We start from the raw sequence: 15,232 nt of genomic DNA, 5'->3' as shown, positions 1-15,232 counted from the left end.
GTGAAACCCTGTCACCTTCTCCCCAGCTTTCTCATTCTGTTTTCCACTTAGACCTACCTCCTCTTAGGTTTCTTTGTTTCTTCCTTGCTGGTGGCTTTCCCAAGCATTACAGCTCTGAGTACCACTGTTCATAACTTACCACGTACCTAGGAATCAGTGGGCCAGGATGATAAACCAGACAGACCTCTTCATAGCACTGAACACGTTCTCCAAATAGCATGGAGAGTAGGTTCTCTTGGCTAAAAGTTGTGTGCATGGTATCAGTACTTGTAAAGTCTCAATGGGTTAAACTCTGCTACATTTTGAAATTATCACATAATTACATGCAGCCAGCCTAGGAAGTCTGCTTCCTCAGTAGATGTCTAGGGGACACCTCAGAAATGATGAGTCTGCACCCATCAGAAAACCTAATGTTGCCAAGGCTACTCTCACATAAAAAAGAATCAGAAGCCTATTAAAACAAAAGTCTACACAGTACCCTTTATTACATGAAACACTGTCTGCTTTGCACTGCACTCCAGAGACTCACCCCAGGAGAAAAGCCACTAAAAGATAAGATCCTAGAAATATTTTTTCCTACATTATTTCACAGTGTTTTCAGGACAGTTTTAAGCTTTCCTTTTTTTTTTTTCTTTTCCACGCACCTGCCTAATTATTTTTTCCTAATAATCTTGAAGTAGTACAACTAAATTAATCACCTCCTAAAATTCAAGGATAGGAATTAAGAGCTTCTTGAAGTAGATAGATTTCACAGGGGTTTACTTTCTAATCCAGTAGTTCTCTTCTGGTTTAATCCCTAAAATAATTTATATCTACAACTAACTCCTTTCTCCTATAATTAAATAGAAACAATTCATTTTTACTCAAAAGAGTAGTGAGTCCAGAGAGGACAAAACTGCATCTTTCCTCCCTAGTTGAAACTAGTAGTTCTCAATCTCTCAAAACTAAGAGGGTGCACATGGTGGATTAAATGTTTTGTCTTTATATCTTTAGTAAATACTTCCAAAGACTCCAGGGTTGAACAGGTGCAATGCACCTGACTGAAGGAAAACTACACAGCAGATCAAACTCAGTAGGATAAGAGTCTGAATTCCTTCACTCCTCCTTGCACAGGATTCCCACTTGGACAGGCAGAAAAACAAAGGAAGGAAAAGCATTTAAGGAGGACAGTCTCCACCAGGCACACTCTCCCAGTAAGAGCATAAAGTTATTATTTAACCTCTTGAGAACCATAAGTGAGGATACACATCCGTAGATTGGAAAGCATTACACTGATGAAGCACAGTTGTCTACTGAGCATTTGACACATGAGGGAAATGAGCTTCATCCCTTCTACTGCAATTTGGCATTATTTGTCGAGGTTTATCTTCTTTCTTCATATATATATGAGAGTTGCCAAAATTTTGCAATAAATGCCTTATTTTAAACAACGTAATCTAAGTTTGCATCTTTTCTTTAAAGAAATCAATACAAGTAACAGGAAAAACAGTCCTGCTCCCTTTCATTTCTTATGTTTTAAAAAAGGGAAGAGGCAATATTATATAACTAAAGCATCACACTTTCTATACAAGCAAAAAAGATTTTGCAATTAATATTCTGTACTGTCTTTTGTTTGGACATAATTAGTCGGTCATGCATAAGCAGTTAATACACTGGACTTAAGGAAATACAGAAAAAAACATGTAAAAATACAAAACATTATTTAGGGCAAAATATGAGTGTTTGAAAACTATGCCCTTTACTGGCTAGGAGACTGAATATGAACAATTAAGTGGAAGGCATTCAACCTGAAAATGACGTCTGTTCCCACAAGACCTCTGGCAGCACCATCAGTGTCCCACATTTGAGTAAGCACACATTGACTGCAGTTCAGAAATTCAGTTTGCAAACAACAGGCCCCCCTCTCTTTACTGAGATCCACATTCTCCATCCCTCCCCCTGAGAGTTGACCGAAAGTTTTTTAATTAAATCATAATTAGAGCATCTAGAAGCATTATTTTCCCAGGGGAAGGTGAAAAAAAACCCCATTCACTATGGCCATTCAGCTATTGGTGTCTGCCGAGCCTGCCGCAGAGAGCATCAATTAATGCCAGCTATGGTGGCTTTCATGAAGAGGCTGTTTGTTCTGTAGGAACCAGACATCTGCAAAGTTATGCTAAAATGCAAGCGGCAAAACACTCCATAGTCATAAGAGTCCACTATATATATAGCTGCAGCCAGTAGGGTGGCATTCCCCAGCCATATGAAGTTATAACAAATTAGAGTCTATTTGCCCTTGGAGTTCCCAAACACAGCTATATCCCTTTAACAGGAAAACAATAAATACCCAATATAACAATGGATATGTCTGATCTAGCTTTTTTCCCCAGATTAAAACTGTGCTTATGTAACAGACATAATTGTTGGTTTTGGTTTTGATGTGTTTGGGTTTTTTTAAATTTAATGAATTTAACAGAATAAAAATGAAGTATGCACTGGCACAGAGCTGGCACCATGTACAAAACTACATCAATCTTTTTTTCTCCCCACGAACTTTTATTAAATATATAGTATCTACAAGAGTTAGCTGTGTATCTAAACTGGTATAGTTACAAGTGCATATTCTCCCTTCTACTGATGTAGAAGGTTACACCATAGCATAAAAGTCTTTTATTGGTTCAGATTTTCCCAGATAGAAACAAAAATGAACCATGAAAATACAATCTGTCTTTTTCAACTGCAATTGTGTACTAACAAAGCTGTGTCAGCAAAATTAACTGGCTAGCTACAGCTCAAATTATTATCCCTGTATAAAACCCAGCATGTCGACTAGGTCTGGGACCAAACTTCAGCTCCATATGGCAGTACACCTATTGAGGAAGACAACCTATTACACGTGCAGATCATCACACTGCTTTGCTGCAAAGTCACAGTGAGGTAATTGGAAACGTCTGAATAATCTCTAGTGAAGCAATTCAAACATTTCCAGGTATAGTCATCAGCAGGGATGACAACACAAGGCCTCTGACATCCACTCTATTTTTATTTTTTATTTTTTTGGTAATGATTAACCATCAAGCACCACACAAGGCAAGAAAATCAAATGACTTCTGTGTTTCAGTTTGCTGTGACAGATCCACACTATATATACACACACATTCATAGTATTAAAAATAGTATGGCACAGTATTAAAAAAAAGTTTCAGTGGTGTATCTTTCAAGTGACTGGATTACTCAGTGAGGTCAGAAACAAATCATCTAGGCCATTGCAAACAAAGTACTGATAAAGCGTTCATATTATGTCATCAAACGTTCCCTTCCTTTTGACACATCATGCCACTTTAATGATTCAACTATTCAAGTTGCTGAATCACAAATAGTGCACAAGTTTAGAATCCCTTAAGACTATCTAACATAGTTTTTTGGAGATCAAAACATGATAATGCTGGGTTGCGTTCTTTCATACAGGCTCTGAGAAGAGACAATGCATTATCCTGGGAAAGGGGAATCTCTCTTCTCTGCAATGGTATACTCCAAACTCTTTCCCACCGCTGGTGACCCAGCAGAACTAAAACGTAATACAACTTTAAATGCATCCACATGGTTATGCCTAGGGAAAACCTGGTGAGTGAAACTAGAAAATCAGAAGAATCATCCTAGCAAACAACACAAAACAAAATAGTATACATTCAATACTACAAGTCTCAAGCAGAGTTTTAATGAAGTGAAACGTACGTTCATGAATGAATCTGGTCCACAAAGTCTATTCATAGTACGTCTTTACCAAGAATCACGTGAGATTGATTTCTCATTTATAGCTCTCCTGACCACTTCAGTGGTCAATAACACCTTATTTTCTCATGAAAATCCAACAACACAGAAACAAGGCCAAAAGAAAATTTAAAGTTAACTTTTATACCTAGTGGACTTTCTATACCAGACCTAAATCTATACATCAATACAGTATCCAACAAGATTACAGAGAAAAGGCTAAACAGACCACAGAGTATACAAGCAATTTTTGAAAACAAATCTTGTGTATACTTTGCCCCATAAAAACACCCATACCAGGAAAGAAGTATTTTACCACCAATGTACTAATTGCTCACAAACAGAAGTAGGTCACAGAGGATTCATGAAAGCAAATGCCAGTGATTCACTGTAGAAGAAGAAGAAAAGGAAGAAAATGTAGCAAGGATATGATTTATAGTGTGTAAATAGCTATGAGCTAATAGTGTGAATAGGAACAAGTTCCAACAAAGATTTGTTTAATTCACCCTGGTGTGTCAAGAATGAAGTATCACATAAAATGACTAGTAAAGCGACATCCACTCTAGAGACAAAAAAAGTAAGCAGTGGTAATTATAATTAACATTTTGTTTTGAACACATCAGTTAACTTACTGTCCACAGCCAAGACGGCCTACAACCCCTGTGATCAATAGCTTTAGGTGCCAGATCCAGCAGTGCTACTCACAGTAACAAGAACAACCTGAGATGCAACAGGAAATATTGCTTGTCAAATGACAGAACACATGAAGTTAATATCTGTTTTAAAACTTAACTGTTTAAACAATATCTGCTCCAATACAAGTAAAATTGGAGGCAAACTAAAGGAGAGGAAACCAAAGTGAGTGTGTTGTCAAATGTTAAGTAGGACAGTATAGTACTTGCAGTTAGTCTTCAAGTTCTGTCTTCTGGATTCATACAATGCCTTGAGAGTTTTCAGTCTTTGAGGGTAGGCTTTTATTGTTGTGGGGTTCAGTTTTTTGCTTTGTGGTTTGACAATTTTTCTTGGAAGTTCATGTTTCAAGCCCTATTTTGGCAATGGAGAAATTTAACATGAACCCTAAATATCTAAAAACAGACAAAAATTAACTTCTATCCATGAACATTAGAAAATAAAGTGCTAAAATCTATACAACAGTAATGAATTCCAAATAAAACAAACTGTCTTGGATGCATACAAAGTTGAAGAGTGCAATTCAGTGTACAGCCTTTCTTCTTTATACATCAATCCCTGCAAACATTCTAGTAATACATAAGTAATTAATAATTAATTAGTAATAATTAAATTAAAATTTAATTAGTAATAATTAAAAGTACCTCAAGATTTTATAATCCTGCAAGAACAGATCTGTATGACTTTTAAACTTCTGTTAAAATTCCACAGTGAAGTAGCAGTGTCTGGGACCGCGGAGGAGTAAATCAGAAAGGGAATTTGTCTCAAAGTTGTCAGTGAAGAGTTGAAACTCTCCTACAGGTGGTGATTTTACATCAAGTCTTGCTGTTTATAAAAGGTTAATTACACAAAAGCGGTTAATTTGAACAAGTCACACATTTTGCTTCCACAGATCACAACTATTTTGAACTAAAATTTGTGCCTATTACTTACATTTGGATTTAGACCTAAGAGACACTCAAATTGTCACTAAAACAGTAAAAATAGAATCCATAATGAGTAAGTTTCCCTCTTCCCTCAACCATGTCTTTAAGTACCACTACATCACATCACATTTCACAGATCCTCTAAGATATATTACTACGCTAATAAGTAACTCTTACATGGACAAGGTAAACCCCAGACTTTTCACAGTTTTCTGCAAGCTGTACTGCCACAAGGTTATAGTGTCATCATTACTATTCTGAGATTAACATCAGTGATTCCATCACCAAAAGCAGTCTTGCAGATTACCAGTCATCTTAAGCAGCATGGATGAAGAAACCAAAGCTGAATCTACACTTTAAGACCAACTCAGTAGTTTCTGTTCCACTGAAAATGCACTTCGGCATAACTTCCACACACTGTCCATTTGACATAGTGGAGACAGGTTCAAGTAGAACTACTACACAGTATTCGTTGATCTTCTATCCCTCACAGTAGTAAGGAAGAACATGCTGAGAGTTTGAACACTAATTCTTCATTTCCCATTTTTTGAAAAAAAGTCCCTGTAATTGGTTCAGTAGTTTAATCAAACATTAGATTTTCTATTAACAAAGGCTCTAGCTCAGCTTTTCAAATAATCACTACAAATTATCTCAAACAGACTACATTCAGCTTGAAAGCCAAATGTAGGCATACCTCTGAAAGACAAATTAATGTCCGCTAAAGCCACTTCCCCAAATGTCTTGCATATAAAAGAATAGAGACATTTGTGGATTTATGCTTTCTTCAAATCGTAACTGTAGAAACTACCACTTTGAAATTAAATGATAAAACATTCACATCAATCAATGTTAACATAATCACATGCTTTTTAACAATCTCCCTTCTATAAATCCATAACTAAACATTAAATAAAAATGATTTTTCAATCTTTCAAAACCACGATAAAGTCTGTGCAGGTAATGGTAGCATACAGTTCAGGAGGGCTGGACAACTAGTTCAATCTAGATATGGGGGTGTGACCAATTAAAAAGTGACTGATTGTTTTCTCAACCTAGCTTAAATTGATTACATAGTTCTGACTTGTTTTTATGGGAATATATAATCTCTTGCCTCACTGTGACTAGCATGAATCTAGCTGATACAGGAAAAACACTGAAATATTAAAAAAAAAGACCTATAAAAACCCAAACCCAAGATTCTAACTGGAAAACTGGCATACAACAATTTGGTGAAATAGAAATGCAATCTGATCATCTCTTCCTTCCAAAGTGTTTCATTAGGTTTCAGATTCTTTTTTTCTTCATATTTTTCAGAGAAATAGCATAACTCATTCTCTTAATTTTTCTTTATTGGTATTTTCTTCAGTAAGGAAACTCAAACACAAGAGTAGCACCTTCTCATCTATCTAGCATAAGACAGGTACAGTATCATTCTACTAAAATCTGCTGAAATCCCAACAGTCTCTGAAAGACTGAAGCTGGACTGAACATTACATTACTGATACTCATATGTTTGATATTAGTTTAGCAGATAGACACTGAAGCATTTCCCACTCAGAGCTCCAAAACCAAGTTATGTTAATAATTCCAGAAAATAACATTCTGCTTTTAAGTTCTGAATACTCACTATGTTATACTAGACATATTTTTGAAACAGATAACATAGTCACTCTCTCTAAAGGGCAAATTCTGATCTACCTATTCACTAATGTCTCCCACCACACTTTTTCATGAGTAAAAAGGTAGAAACATGTCAGTCATCGGTGTTGGAAACAGGCATCATGCTGCAATGTGATACAAAGATACCCGTCATATCCTTTACAAGTCTAGCCTTAGTAGTCCAAATGCCTGTAGCAATACCACCTCATGCAGCGATTTTTTCACATCTTGGGCTATGAAGCACTGGGCTAACTAGCTGCTGCAGGAAATGATGATCATCTCCAAGTCAGAGCTAAGCACACACCCCAGTACAGTGCTGCAGGGCACAGTGCTGTTTTGCAGATGAATCTCGGCTGCCAACCACATGAGATCATTAGAGATCACTGCTTTTAGTAAGCATAAGGGTAGTCAAGCACACACTTGTGAAAAAACTTACTGAATATTCAGAAACCCAAATCAACTGAATGTGTTTTCTTCAGTCCTGGGTTGCTCTTCAATATCTCAACAAGCTAACTGAAGAAAAAGCGTGATCACGTTGACAGCGAATTTGGGTTAAGCAAAACCCTGGTCACCTCAAGCATTTCACCACCAATGCTTAATTTAAAAATCAATGTCTTTTGGTAGAATCAAGCTCCTGAAAACTTCCCAAACTAACAGAAATAAGTCTGTTACATACTATGTATATACAATTTATCATTCAAGAGAACATACCATCTCTGACAAGAAAGTGAAATGAGGATGATTTGAGATTAAATTTAGCAATACATAACTGTCTAATTTAACAAATCAAATTTTATTAAATCACAGGCCAAGTATAAAAAGTAGGTAAAATTCAGAAGGGTATCACCACTGAGTACGCTAAGAGAAGCACAGAAGTTCACTCTATTTGTTGAGGTAAACAGGTGGCCACAGTAAAGATTAGAAGTCAGACATTCAAGGAACTAAATCATACCCTCAAGATACATAAAAATATTTTAAATTAAAAGAAGTACTCATTATAGTTCTGTAGTCATTTTATAAATTCAATGTGCTGGGAGAAGGAAAGGAAAAAATAATCATTAAGCCTTAAGCTTAGAAACCGCTGTCTTAGAGTGTTCCAGAAGGGTACGGGGTATCTTCCAGCTTAGTTCAAACAAATCGAATCAACTGAAATTAATCCTACATTATACATTAGACACTTGCTTGAAAACCTTGGTAACCACTAACCTCACCAAGTACATTAACACCGTTGCACATTTTCTATTCTAAAATTAAAATGCAGTAAATGTGTGAAAAAAACAATCTGCAGCTTCGTTTTCTACAAATAATGACTAGATCTCTCTGTTCTTGAACACTGTACAATGATTTCAGACTAAAGCCTTCCTCCTTTAGGTTGCAATGAAGTGAATTTGCAGAAACTCTGAAAAACATAGTAGGCAGCTTTGTTCTAAGACTTCTAAAAGTATTTTGAGAGTAGATCTGTCGTAACTAAGGAAACCCCTCATCATCTCCTTTCAAGAACAAAATCACTTGGTCCATCATGCAAAAGAGCCCAATGGAGAAAAGCAGTATTACTTCTTATATATGCAGTTGTGCTATGACTCCTCATTGTTCTCCACATCATATGAGCACAACAAATGACAGCCTCCACTCAAAAGAGCTTACACAAGCCCAAAAACCCAGGCTCAATACATAGACAAGACAAACATCTCCAACAGGTTACAAGAGGGTGTGGATGAGGTAAGGTGACAGAATAGGGTGTGCTACACTTTTTGGCCATCAGGAAGGGTAATCACCTCACTACTCATCTGGCCCATTAGCTAATTTAAGGTTTCTACTTGCATCACAGACTGAAGAATCGATGTTCAGAAAGGAGAAAACCACCATTTCCATAGCCTTCCTTTTTGTTTGGAAAATGTCTTATGAACACCACAGTCAGAGGGTTCAAGAAAAAGGAAAAAATGGGACACTGGTCAAAAAATCCTAGTTCTCTTCTAGTAGTAGCCAAGTCATAAAGCCAGGAACAAATTCACCTTCACATCCTTTGTTCTCTAAGTTTCTTATGAGGTAACAGTAGCCCTCACTTTTGACAGAACTTGAAATATTATTGCCTAATAAAGGTAACGTTAGTAGAACAACAGGAGTTATCAAAAAAAAAAGACAAAACAAATGCCTTAAAAACAAAAAATCTGATACTGCTCACAATTCATCCTAAGAACACGAAGCATCACATTCCTATCAAATCATATTACAATGAATTCTCTTTTAACTACTTGGACTTCAAGTGAAGTCCTATATTGGCTTGTCTTCACTTATCTTGAATAGCTGTATTAATAATATTTGCTGCCTTTGCCCCGAAGATGGTTATCATCAAATGAAGTTATCCATTCATGGTTTATGACTTTTATGTTTACAGAATCTTGATGTCTATCAGAAAAGTGGTTTTATAAAATAAAAAAAAGTTTGCAGAAAAAAAAATCCCATATTTTTAACAGTACAAACTGTTCAGTTGAAATACTTGTAAACATACATGAAAACTAGAATGAAAACTGTGTCTCCATCCTTGCTTTTGGTTGTGCAGCATTATGTGCATTGCTACTGTGACTTCAAAGAGGGAACTGTGTAAGGCAGAACTCCAAGACAGTTCTCAAACTCTAGTCCTTTTTCTAACATTAAAAATGTCTGTAACTATAAAGTGGGTTTTTATCGTACGATCTTTTCCATAAAATTGGGCAATTGCACTGACTTTTATAATTCTGTATTTTCTGTTACATGCATGTTTAATATGCATATTTATATTAGAACAGCAACACCTTTGTGTAAAAAAAAAAAATAAGTGCTTAAATTGTAACTTCAAATAATCTGAAACCTGGCAGATATTCTAATATTCTACATGCATATGGTACCCCCATACTAAAACAATACTCAGTAATAAGTCATTCATTGCATTAGGGTGCCAGATTTCTAATATGCACTCAGTGTTCCTGACATATAGGATGATTTAGTTCCCGGACTCTGGTCTTCTGATTGTCCGTACTGCATCTGTTTTACTTAATTCCTGTACCTTTTTTTTTCGTGTAATTATCTGATTTACCTACAAGGTGACACCTGGGAACAGTTCTACAGATAACTTTGTAAGAGTCTCCATGAACAAGACCAATGGGGCACTTTTGCCTCCCACTGCACTACAGGCTTCCAGCAACACCTCAGCAGGACACATTCCTTCATACAACTCCCACAGACTTCCATCTTTTCAGACAGTCCATTCCACCTGTGAGAGAGTAAACGACTTCCTCCCACCAAGACTTTACACACATCCAACATTCCTACAGGAACCTGGGGCAAGCACTCTCACAACACACAGAACCCAGGCTGTGCTGTCAGCCCGTCAGCCAGCTTCCTGGGGCAGGTGTCTTTTAGAAAACACCATGTCATTGTTCCTTCAGTATGACTTAAAGGGGAAATTAATTTTTTCAAACCAACTGAGGCAGAAAATGCGGAGAGTCCTTTGGACCTCTCTCTAGATTATTTCCTTCTATTAATATCCATCTGGTGACCCCTGGACTGTATTCAGGCAGTCACAGTCACAAAGAACATAATGAACATTTTTTTACGTTTATAAAAAGACTGGCGCAATGTCTCCAAGGCCATTACTAAGATTAGTGTGAGAGACAATAGCATCAGCAATAAATTAGTAGTGGTAAAACACAGCTCACTTAGGGAACAACAAGAAACAAAAGAAAGTTGGCCAGAAAAGTGTCAAATGTTTCAGATTTTGCCAAACTTGCCAATGATTAAAGAAGCATGTTACCCTGTCTGGGAGGGTCAAATTACTAAATCTCTATTACTCTGTGTCTTATTTCCTGTAGGCTGTCAGAGTAGGTGATCCTACTGGTTTCTTCTTGCCTTATAATTTATGAATCAGAAGGAGGAAGCATGTGATGGTTAAAAGGTATTAATTTGTAGATAATGTTAAATGCTTAAGTCTGACCCACACAAACAATTTGCATATTTTAAAAAATAACCTAGGATATTCATATACTCTAGTATGTTTTGTATTTCCTTTACAGAAAAGGGAAAAAAAAAGCCACTTACTCTTATAAGATTTGAAGAGGTCACATAAGTAGTAATTTGAGGAAACAATTTTCAAACTGGAAAAAAAAAACAAAAAAACCCCAACAAAACCCAACCATCAAACAAGAAAACAGGAAGAAGTTTCATTTTTCTGTTTTGAAATTTTTACCACAGGTAGAAATCAAAGCCTTGCAAAAGATGATAATATTTTGACATTTGGCAAGACAGAATAGCACTTCTGAGACACAACCAAGTAGCAAGGAAAAACTAGATAGAAGTGCATCTCCCAACAGAACTCATGTTCTCCAATTAGTCATACATCACAAATGGAGAGTACATGCCTCCAAACACAACAGTTCAATGAAAACACAGCAGAATGGCCAGGGACAAAGCCAATCACCAATCCTCAGGTGAGAAAAAAAAAATATATCATGTAATCTTACTTAAAAAAAGTGTTACATATTTTCTTTGTTCATTATTTGGTGAATGCAAAAGGAAGATTCTCTGGTAAGACCTGATGGTACAGTGAACTGATATAATCATCCTTTTGCATGGGTGTTCATAGACAAGGTGAACAGAGCATATTGGACTTGTCTGACTGCTTTTGCTTCTACTACTACAGCACTTACAGAAATTCCCTTGACATACCCATGCAGAAGAACAAGCTAGACCCTAGACTCACTGAAAAAGCAAATCTGTAAAACAAATGTACACAATTTAGTTCTTATTAGTTTAATCCAGGCAAGTTAACAGTATTATCACAAAGGATATTAGTTAATTACGACTTCTCACTGAATAGCACTGTCAGATGAAAGAGATTCTGTTCAAGCATCCTCTTTCCACTTTCCAAAAAAGGGAATAAAAAACCCCCAGGTATTGATTTATATTATGAAAACGATCCTAACAACAAATTCTGGTAAACATGAAGACAGCTGTTGGTAGAAACATATGTCTGATTTATTCTTATCATCAATATCTAACTTCCATTTCATCAAGGACTGGATTGCTACGTTTACGTTTGAACTATGTAAAAATCTGTAAAGATATATTTATCAACTAAAAAGTCTAATACAGATTTTTGCCTTTTCCCAGTCAGGATGAACTGTAATCAACAAGAAACAGCCATGACTAAAGGCAGAACTTCATTCTGGATTGTTAGGCTTGCTGATATTAACTAATATATTGTTAAATTAAATTACAAATATCTGTTACAAATAATTCTGTCAAGAGAAAAAATAGGGAACCTACATATTCTACAGATCTATGTCCTCTGGTTCAATCACAGCATTACATCTTCTACAATCCTCCTGCGAAATTTTCATCTCTCATGTTCCATTTGCTCTCCAAACTCCCTTTGGGGCCAACTTTCCTCCCTGTTGTTTAGCTATCCAGAGTGCAAGAGATACTTCATGCAGCCACTCATATGCCATGCCATCTCTGGGACATTTAGCCATAATGTCACCACCTCTTGGCTGGAAGAAGGTCCTGGCTCCCAGTACAGAGACCTCTGTGTGTCCATCAGGCACACCAAGAAGTTTCCATATTCCATTAGAGTCGGGTTTGGATTTGACAAAGGAGGATTCAGGGTTAAAGTACATACTTCAAAATACACTATTCTTAGGACTACCTTTCTTTTGGTTTTGACTTTTGATGTTTCTGAATATATTTTCATGTAGGAATACCTCTCCAGAAAATTCCAGCATCACATCCAATTAGTGATAATATCAGTTAGTGAAAGAGGATTTTAAGAATCAGAATTTAAATTAGAAGCTGATTTATTATACTCAGATTTATCAAAACCCAACTAGTTCAAATTACTGTACCCATCTTCCCTATAACAACTTCAGGACTTAAAACTGACGCATAAAAACATCGCATTTAAATGTATTTCAAAAGTACAGGCTTCTTATAGAAACCCATATCTGATGATTAGCTTTAATAAAACAAGTAACTATAATATAAACACTCCTCTTTTAGCAACGCATGGGAAAAAAAAAAAAAGTGTTAAAAAAGTACTGCAAGTTGTTCCACACACCAAATCTATCTCCCCTGAAAAGTGTGAATCTGTTCATAAGCACATGCCAAATTTTGTACGGGATGAGGCCCAGCAGCCCAGAGAGGGAAGGCTGACTAGGCAGTGTTCCCAAATACATGCAAGAAAACAGCCAAAGAAAAATAAAGAAAAGTCTACCTACTACTGCTTCAGTTATGCATATCTTGAGTAACTCTTGAAACGAACCACTGATAAAAAGTACCAGCATTCAAACAAAGTAACATTTAATTTATTAGCCCTCTCAAGCTGAGCTTCAGATGAAACTAATATGCACAGAATTACCTCAAAAAAAAAGAAAATAAAGCTAATCCTCCCCCTATTTCTTAAGGAAAAATAAATGACATGGTATTTCACAATACAAATGCTAGACTGGTTTGAATTAGTTAAGTTCAAAAAATTAATGTAATTCCAACCCCCCTACCATGGGCAGTAACACCATATATACTGATATATATAAAAATAAACAATAAAAACATTGACAATTCCTCTTCGAGCTTGCAACAGGTAAGTTTACATTCATGTATGTCCCACAAAACCAAAAAATAAAAATTCTGTCAGATGCATAAAAAAATGTTTGGAGTAATGTATTCCCTTACTGACATACAAAAAAGAAACAGCATTTGTTCTACAACTACTTTATTGCCTTGAGAGAAATGATGTTTTTTAAACTCTGGAACACAATATTATAATCAAGCACTAAGAGAACTTAGGGTATATATATTTTTATTAAACTAAACTACTGCAATGCACAACACTTCACATTGTGTCAGCAAATTAAGCAGCTGAATGGTATTTCTTCAATAATAAACACCCTTAACATTACACAGGACTACCTTAGTCTACCCACCATTAACACAGATTTTTAATTTGCTTACAAGTAAATGCTTAAACTAATCAACTTTATAAAACAGATTATACGTATCCTTGATTTCCCTTTATTTATTTGGATGTTAATAACTATGTTTTAAACCAGTATAGTTAGAAAAGATAGACATTTTGATCATATATATAAAGCCATTTTCCTACCAGTAAGCAGTACCTCATTTGACATATGCTTCAACATTTTTTTGAGGGAGAAAACCAGAATTCACTGGTGAGTAACGTTTTAACAATTTTTCTTTAATACACTATTTTAAACCCAGGCTGAAGTCAACTGATAGAGCTCAAAAGCAGGCTATTACATGCTAGAACATCTACGTCATTACTGCATGTGTAGAATAAAAGAATGGGTGGGATAAGGAAACCGCACCAGTTCTTGTTTTCTAATCATCAAAACTGAATATGCAAGAATTTTATGGGAAAAACAGATGCTACTTAAAATATTAATTATAATCTTTCACAAACAATACAACATGATGCTTTTCCTTATTCCTAAACACTGACTTAGGGAAGATCATTGCTAATTGGAAAAAAAGGGTGAAAAAGCTAGTATATCTTTTCTGACATGACCCCAACACTTTTATACTCATCTGTCAGTGGCAGGTCACCATTGTGAAGTCTCTCTATTGACTAGATCAATCTGGGAATTGTTCTGAGTTACAGCGCTTCCGAGTATGTTTATATTTACTAGGAATTATGCCAAACAGTCTTCTAGTTCACTACCAAGAGCATTTTAAATAGAATCACAGAACTGATGTACCATGAGATTTAATGCTTCACTGAAAGCGTGGAGTATTCTTTAATTTCAGCTTTATTCAGGTAGAAAGAGCTTACTGAAGTAGACCTAACTAATACAGTGTGTATCAATAGTATATACCCTATGTACTGCTTGGGAAAAAAAAAAAAAACACACTGAAAAATTAGTGCTGAGAAGTTAACAGTCCAAGAAATGGATAAAAAAATGACAAGTATATTAAATGAGAGCAATTTCCTTAAATATCTCTTTGCATGTACATTTAAGTAACAGGAAAAATTAGGTCAAGTAACCATGCACAGAGTTATGCAGCAGATCCTCATATCAGATGAAGATTAGAGTCCAATGTATGACCCTTGCATATTTTGTCTAGACAAAACTTTACATATTAATACTAGATATTGGGAGGGTTGGGGAGGTGGAGGGTGTGGCTTTAAAATTTCACAATTACTACAGTTAATGAATTTG

At 35.8% G+C, this 15,232-nt stretch overlaps 1 protein-coding gene across 8 annotated transcripts in view; it reads right to left on the bottom strand.

Annotated features, from left to right (window-relative positions):
• The window catches only part of MAST4 (microtubule associated serine/threonine kinase family member 4), a 296,868-nt gene that overhangs the window by 83,008 nt on the left and 198,628 nt on the right, over nt 1-15,232 (bottom strand). The window lies entirely within an intron of this gene.

Source organism: Chiroxiphia lanceolata, chromosome Z (genome assembly GCF_009829145.1).
Source record: "Chiroxiphia lanceolata isolate bChiLan1 chromosome Z, bChiLan1.pri, whole genome shotgun sequence".
Taxonomy (NCBI): Eukaryota; Metazoa; Chordata; class Aves; order Passeriformes; family Pipridae; genus Chiroxiphia; species Chiroxiphia lanceolata.
The sequence above is the reverse complement of the archived record's forward strand: the minus strand, read 5'-3'. Positions and strand labels throughout refer to the sequence as shown.